Source organism: Equus caballus, chromosome 11 (assembly GCF_041296265.1).
Source record: "Equus caballus isolate H_3958 breed thoroughbred chromosome 11, TB-T2T, whole genome shotgun sequence".
In the NCBI taxonomy this organism is placed as follows: domain Eukaryota; kingdom Metazoa; phylum Chordata; class Mammalia; order Perissodactyla; family Equidae; genus Equus; species Equus caballus.
The window spans coordinates 31,177,521-31,184,752 of record NC_091694.1 but is presented as its reverse complement, the minus strand read 5'-3'; positions in this window follow the sequence as shown (position 1 = coordinate 31,184,752).

The window sequence follows — 7,232 nt, the reverse complement described above, 5'->3', positions numbered from 1 at the left end:
GCAAAAGAGAGGGTGGCCTGGAGCTGGAGAGATGGGGTTCAAGTGTTGGTTTCTCCGCTACTGGCCGACTCACCCAGCTTCTTTGTGTCTAACCATCTTCATCTGTGAAACAGGGATAACAATGTGATGTTGTTGTTTTATTTGAAACTCTAAAGACATAATGGATGATTAAACTGTATTGTATAATATGTCTGATATACTTTTCCTAAGGAAAAGTTATGGAGAGTAGTAAAAAGTGTTGGTGAGTGAAAATATTTCTCTGTATCACCAGCACAATGTAGAGGAGACAAGTACAGAATCCCCTGGGTTTGGATAACCTGGTCATTAGCAAAGCACAGGGCATCCTGCTCATGGTGTGTTTCATCACTTCTACCTACGTGCACGATGATGATGGTGATGATATGGTACTTTGCTGTTTACAACACACTTCCATGTTCTTATTTTCGATTCCCTGAGTTGATCATGCACTCTCTTACTTTCTGACCTTTGTACAATGTTATTATTGCTCCCTGGAACATCTCTCCCCTCTCTTTGCCAGACTAACTACTTATCCTTCAATATCAATTTAGGTGTCTTATTCTCAGGGAAATAGTTCCTGACCCACTCCACTCCTACTCTGGGTGAAAAGCCTTTCTGAGTTGAGTGTTTTCTGATCCCATAACTCATGTTGTAATTGCCTGTTATTTGTCTGTATCTTCTCAGTCTCTTTAAACAAGAGCTGGTGTTGGCTCTTGTTCATCTTTGGACTCCAGAGCCTAGAACAGGGCTAGGCTCGTGGATAGTGCTCAATGGATATTGCTGAATGAATTAATTAATAAATAAATTTGACTTTCATGATAATTGCATAAGGAAGCTCAACAGGGCTGGAAGACACCTGAGAGATGGTCCAAGCCAGCTCTCCATCTCAGATGAAGGAACCAAAGCCCTTAAATTACATAACAGTTCTGAAGGCATCCTGCCTATTGGTGGCAAAGCCACACTGGACACAGCCCTTTTACTGATTCGGGACTGTTCTTTCTGTTTGTTCTGAGTCTGTGGTCTCCAAGCAACCTCAGGATGATGTTAGATATTTAGGTACCTTGATCTTGGGATGGGAACACTCCAGACAGTAGTCAAGGTTATGTAATGTAATGAAAGGACACTGGGGCTATGGCTATGTTTGACTCCTCCCCTCTCTTTACCCTCCATATCCAATCGATCACCAAGTCCTGCCAGTTTTACCTCTCAAGAAGTTCTTGCATCAATTCCCTCGTCTCTATTCTTAACCCTTCCATGACAAAAGCCCATCCAATCTTGTTCCCAGACGTTGCAAAGTTTTACTAATTGATCTCTTCTTCTGATGTACCCACTACATGATATACAGAAACTTTCAGTGGCTTCACATGAAACTTTCAATGATTTTACATGACAGTGCCCTCCACATGAATCCTTCAATGGCTCCCAGTGGCCTTGGAGATAGAGTCTAAATTCCTGAATGTGATTACAATTGCATGGTCCCTGACTTCCACCATAGCTTTTATTTTCCCACCATTCCTAGGCTTATGCTTTATGTTACAGTAAACCTGAATTGTATAGAGTTCCCAGTTCACACTGAGATATTTCAGACCCCTCTGCCTATCGCCCCTACCAGGAATGCCTCTTCTCTTCTCCTCTGCCTCCCCATTTTGCCTGCGTCACTCTTACTCATCCTTTGACTTGTTGAAGCTCCTGGGCTGGACCAAGAGCTCACATGGCAACACTTGCCCACCTCAAGGTCAGAAACCATTTCTACTGCATCTCTGTAGCTCCAGCACTTGGCTTAGCTAGTGCTTAGCAAATGTATGTTGAATTAGACTCTACTAGGAGTTAAGATAGGAGTTTTAATCCTATGCTTTTACTAGGTGTGTGGTCTTGAGTATATCACATCCCTTCTTTGGACTTCAGTAGATATATATTGTGTAACTACTATGTGCAGACATGATATAAGGATCAACTTCCTCCACTGTGAAATGGAAGAGGAGGGAGAATTGCTTTCCATAATCTTTAAGGTCTCCTCCAATTCTGAATGACATAGTTCCCGCACCAATTCCATTGGCATTATGTTACTCCATTGTAATATGGTGTAATATGTAAATGGTAGCTTTGGGGCAAGATCAGCTGTAGCATAGTGGTCAAGAAATCAGACTACTTCAGGTGAAGAGGTTGTGAACAGCTCACTGGTGTTTTCTTAGAGACCCAATTTCCTCACCTCAAAAAATGGCAGTAATAGTAAGGTTCCCCTCGGGTTGATGGGAGGATCAAGTGAGATGCTGTGTGTGATGTGGGGTGTGAACCCTCATGCTCAGGGTAGCTGTAGAGAATGACAATTAGTGACCTATCTCACAAGAGAGGGAGTCACATGAGCTGCAAGGTTCAGCATCTGATAGGTGGTACAAGGTATGGATTCTGCAATTCCAGGCTGAAATTCCAGTAGGGACTGGGTTTGAATTTTCCATCCAGGGGAGCCCACCAGTTAGAAAGACTGAAAATAGCCAGTCACCCTTGGTCATAGCATACCACAGGGGCTGGCATCCCAAACTACCCTCACCAGCACCCATGCCTGGGAAAGGCTTGTCTGGCACATCCAAGGGTTTGTGTTCTTTTGCTCTGTCTCCATTCTAAACGGAGGTTGTTTTGTTCATTTGAGTTTAAAGTGGAGGTTCTCTACTCTCTTCTCCTTTGCCCCCTCCCTTGGGAAAATGTCCCGTTGCATTTTTGGCTAGGCTAGTGGGGCCCTCTGAATAATAGTTTTGAGTTAGATGGACAGTCTTGATCAGCAAGATAGGGAGGTGGGGGAAACAGCAATGATGCCACCTCCTCATTGCTGCTGGGATGCGTTGCCATGGATACCAAGTGCAGAGGAAAAATCAAAGCCATAATACATGTATATTTATGTGTTCGTGTTTGTGCATGTTCTGCTTGCACACTCCTGTATGAGAGCTGGAGAGAAAGGAAAGGTGATCATTTCTGAGGAGGCCTGAGATTTTAACAATTAGATTGAAATCATCCAAGGTGGATTAACATTTCTACTCCCTGTATTAGGTGACCCCCTCCATGATGCTGCATGGTCAGAACAGGCCCCTGAATCTTAGCTCCTGTTTCTCCCCTTCTTGTCCCCTGCCACTTGCGTCAATCCCCGTAGGCGACAGAGAATGCATTTCTTAAGTGCCCTCAGGGGACAGGCATTGTGCTAGGCTCTTATTTTTCTTACCTGCTTTTATCCTTGCAATAACCCTGCAGGGGACATAGTGCTACTCTTATTACATAGATTGGGGGAGTTAAGGAGGTGACAGTTATGTTCTGCGAAGTCAGAATGCCTGAGCGAATCCCAGATGGGCCATTTCCTAGCTGTGTAACCTGCAGTGGCCGCTGTGTGTTTCCTCATCTGTAAACAAGAGTACCACCTCCTGGCATCGTGAGGGATGAGCTGAGACACATAGAATGCTCGGCACAGTTCTCGGCACGTGGTAAGGGCTCAATAAGTGATCATGCTATCATTGGTTTTTCCCAAGGACAACCAGTTGGAAAGGCAGGAGTTCTGAATCTGTTGTTACTACATAGTACCTGCCATGGGGTAAGTACTCAACCCACGAAGGGAGGGATAACATTACTGTGGTTTTACCACCATCAGGGATGGAGGAGGACTGACGGTGTTCTAGTTAGGTTCTCAGAGTAGGCCGCCCGTCAAGATCTCTCTCACTCTAGAACTTGAGCTCTTCCAGCCGCCATGACCCCTGACTCAGGTGCCGGGCTGACTTTCCCAGTCTGAGGAAAGTCTGAGGTCGTGCCTCTGGAGATGTTTCGGAGTAGGAGTGGCAGTGGCCTGTCTCTGAGAGCTGGACTGTCCTCTGGCCCGGCAGGGAGGAAGTGGCTGATCCTGCTAACATGCTGGACGTTGGTCCTTCCACGACCCCCGGATCCCTCTCACGCTCTTCTCAGGGCTTCGGAGACTATGGAACTGTCTCTAACTTGGTGGGATGGTAGGTCTAATGGACACGTTCCTTAAATCCATGCTACTTTCAGGAACATAGAAAAAATATACTCATACTGAGTGTTTTTAAAAAGTGATTTTTATCTTGGGAGGACGGTAATTTGGCGTTTCATAGGTGTCACCAGGATCTAGTCTCAGCTCCAGTGCTGACCAGCTTTGGTACTTTGGGCAAGTCTCTGCACCTCTCTGGGCCATGGTTTCCTCACCTTTAACGTGAGAGGGTGGGAACAAATGTCAGTCACCTGGGTCTACTGTCCCTTCCATATTGGTCTTCTATGACTCCAGGCCCAGTTTCTTCTGGTTTAAACAGGCCACAATTCCTCATCGTTCCACCTTTTGACAAACCTGTCATCATGAGACAGCAGGATCCACAGAAGAGCGTCCCTCCCTGGAGTTGACAGGCCTTTCCAGCGAGGCTCCACCATCCCGCGGCTTTCCCTCTCTGTCCGGGTGGGGACATCTGAGTGCTCTTCGGAGAATCACATATTATTAACAACAGTGACTTGTGTTTGCTCAAAGTTTTGGAGCTTACAAAGGCCTGAATATTATCAGTCACACAGCCAGGATGGGGTAGAGTACAGAGCTCAGATTCAACTCCACAGTCTGTACTTTTAACAAAGCCTGTACTTGTAAGCACCCCACATTACCTATGTCTTCAAAAGCTCTCCTTAAGTTGAAGTTGACATTAACCTATTTTCATTAAACAAATCAAAAAATTCCATTTGGATTTTATTTTAAAAGAAAAAACTGGAGCCCCTTCTCATATCCAGCACTCAGTTACTCACTTACTGCATACCTATTAAATATTTACATATATCAAGCACTATTTTGGACAATATAGTTGGGAATTAGAATCAAACACAGCAGCTGCCCTCAAAGAGCTTCAAAATCCAGAGGTAGCCAGATATGGGTGCATAACAATTTAGTGCAATGTTGTTAGTGCTGGACTCATGTGATGAGATGCAGTACGCACGATCAGAAAGAGCACGGGTCTTGGAGTTTGAGTCCTGGTTTTGAGTCCTGGCTTTGCCACCGACTGATTAAGAGACCTTAAGTAATTCACCAAATCTCTCTGAACCTATTACACGGCAGTAGTAAAACCATGTAGGATTACTGTTGGAATTTAAATGATATAATGCACATAATGTACCTAGGACAGTGCCTGTCACATATGGGCAGCTAATAGCTATTATTTATTGTTATTATTAATCATCAGCACCGTGGGAGGACAAAGTATAGCTTGATTAGTTCCACCCTGGCGAAGGGCTGAGGAGGAAGCGTGTGAGCTGCGCTCTGAAGTATGGGTAGGTCTTCCCTAGGTGGAATCCTGGTTTGGGGTGATGGGGCAAGGGTAGGGCAGGGGCATTTCAGGTGGAACAAATGGTGTAAGCAAAAGCATCACAGGGCTGGCAAATTTAAGCAGTCATGAGTAAATTGGTATGGCCCGTTGGTGGGGATGGGGTGGAGCAGAAAATGATGGTCAATTATAGTAGAAGATAAGTTGGCGTCATAGACTGTAAAGGACCTTGGGCGCTGTGCTTAGGAAGTTAGCCATGATTTTATAGTAAAGGGGAGACTCCAGAAGTTTAGAGTATGTGTTAGGGAAATGGTAATGCAAGCGGCAATGGTGAAGATGGGACCAGGCTAGAGGTGAAGAAATTGACTATGAGGCTAGTCAAAGGCCAAGGCAATAGCTGATGAGGGCCTGAGTTATGGCACATGGTAAGGATGGGGATGAGAGGATGGACTGAGAGGTAATTCAGGAGGTGCTGGCAGGTACTTTGTTAGTGAGGAGAGGATGCTCACAAGTAGACCAAAAGTTTTTTTTTTCTTTTGTCTATATACCTGAGTGAATGATGGGCCCATTCCTCAAGAATGAGAAAACTGAAAACAGTCAGATTAGAAGGTTTGGGAATAGTTAGGATTCAACTTTGAGCTTGTGTTTGAAATGGTGAAGTCCAGGAGGCAGCTGACTTTGCATGTCTGAAGCTCAGGAAAGACATCTGGCCTGGGGCAGAGATTCGGATGCTGCTTATCTGGAGGTGATAGCTCCCGCTGTGGGAGGCCCAGAGTTTCTTTTTTAGGCAGAGGGTATAAAAGGAGAGGAGAGCTGACTAGATCCCCGGGGAGTGTCAATCTCAAGAGTCCAGCCAGAAAGAAGAATGACACTGAGCATGTCTCCAAGGATCCAAGTGGACTGAAGCCATGGCAAGGGGCCCACCCATGGCACTTGCTTTTGAAGGGAAGAAGGAAGACAACAGCAGAAGCTTGGGTCCTTGGGCAACCTGCCTGGGAAGGTGGCATTTGGGGGAAGTAGTGCAACCTTGGGGGTGAGAGGCACTTGTGTCCACATGTCAGTTACTGGCAGCCCCACACTCCCATCAAAATTTCTCCATTAGACTTGGTCTCTGGGCTTCAGCTTCCCCATTTTCCATGGTGGTGGTCACGAGTAGACGGATCCCCTTTAAAGCTCTCCATTGCTGATATCATATGCTGACTCTCCTGAGGACCTTGGTCCTACCTGGGTGTGATTGTCTCTCTCACAACCAGGTCTCCGCCCCTGAAGTGGGGTGAGAATGACACCAGTCAAGCCTGTTTCTGGGAGGTAGTCACTTCTGTGTGATTCCTGCTCAAAGGCCAATAACTAGAAATGAGGAATTTCTAGAAGTTGAACAAATTAGGGCTAATTTACCTGGGCTGGATTCCTGCCTCTGTCCCTGCAAAACAAAGTCCCTCATTTCTCAATTCTCATCCATCCTGATTTACCCTTTTTTCCTCTCAGCTTTGCCTTTGGTCATTGATTTTCCCACTCTCATCCATTCTCTGGCCTGTAATTTAAGAAACAACAACAGCAGACAACTGGCCCTCAATACAAAGCCTTTTCGGCAGCGGAGAAAAAGAAGAATCCATTGGATGCTTCCCCCCAGCTGTAGACCTTGCGGAGATAAAGACCTGGGTGAGGAGCTGGTCATGGCCTCTGGGAAGTAGGGCATTCAGCTTCCATCCTGACCCGGATGGGCACTGCACAGACCACGGAGCTGGGAAGAGGGAAGGAAACATGATTGGCTGGACTCCTACACCCTCCAGGAGCTGCACATATGAAACCCACTGGAACATCCCATCACTCTGGTGAGGTGCTGTCACTTTTCCCATTTTAGGTCTGTGGAAACTAAATCTCAGGGAAGTCAGGCATCTTAACCAAGGTCCACAGCTAATGACCATA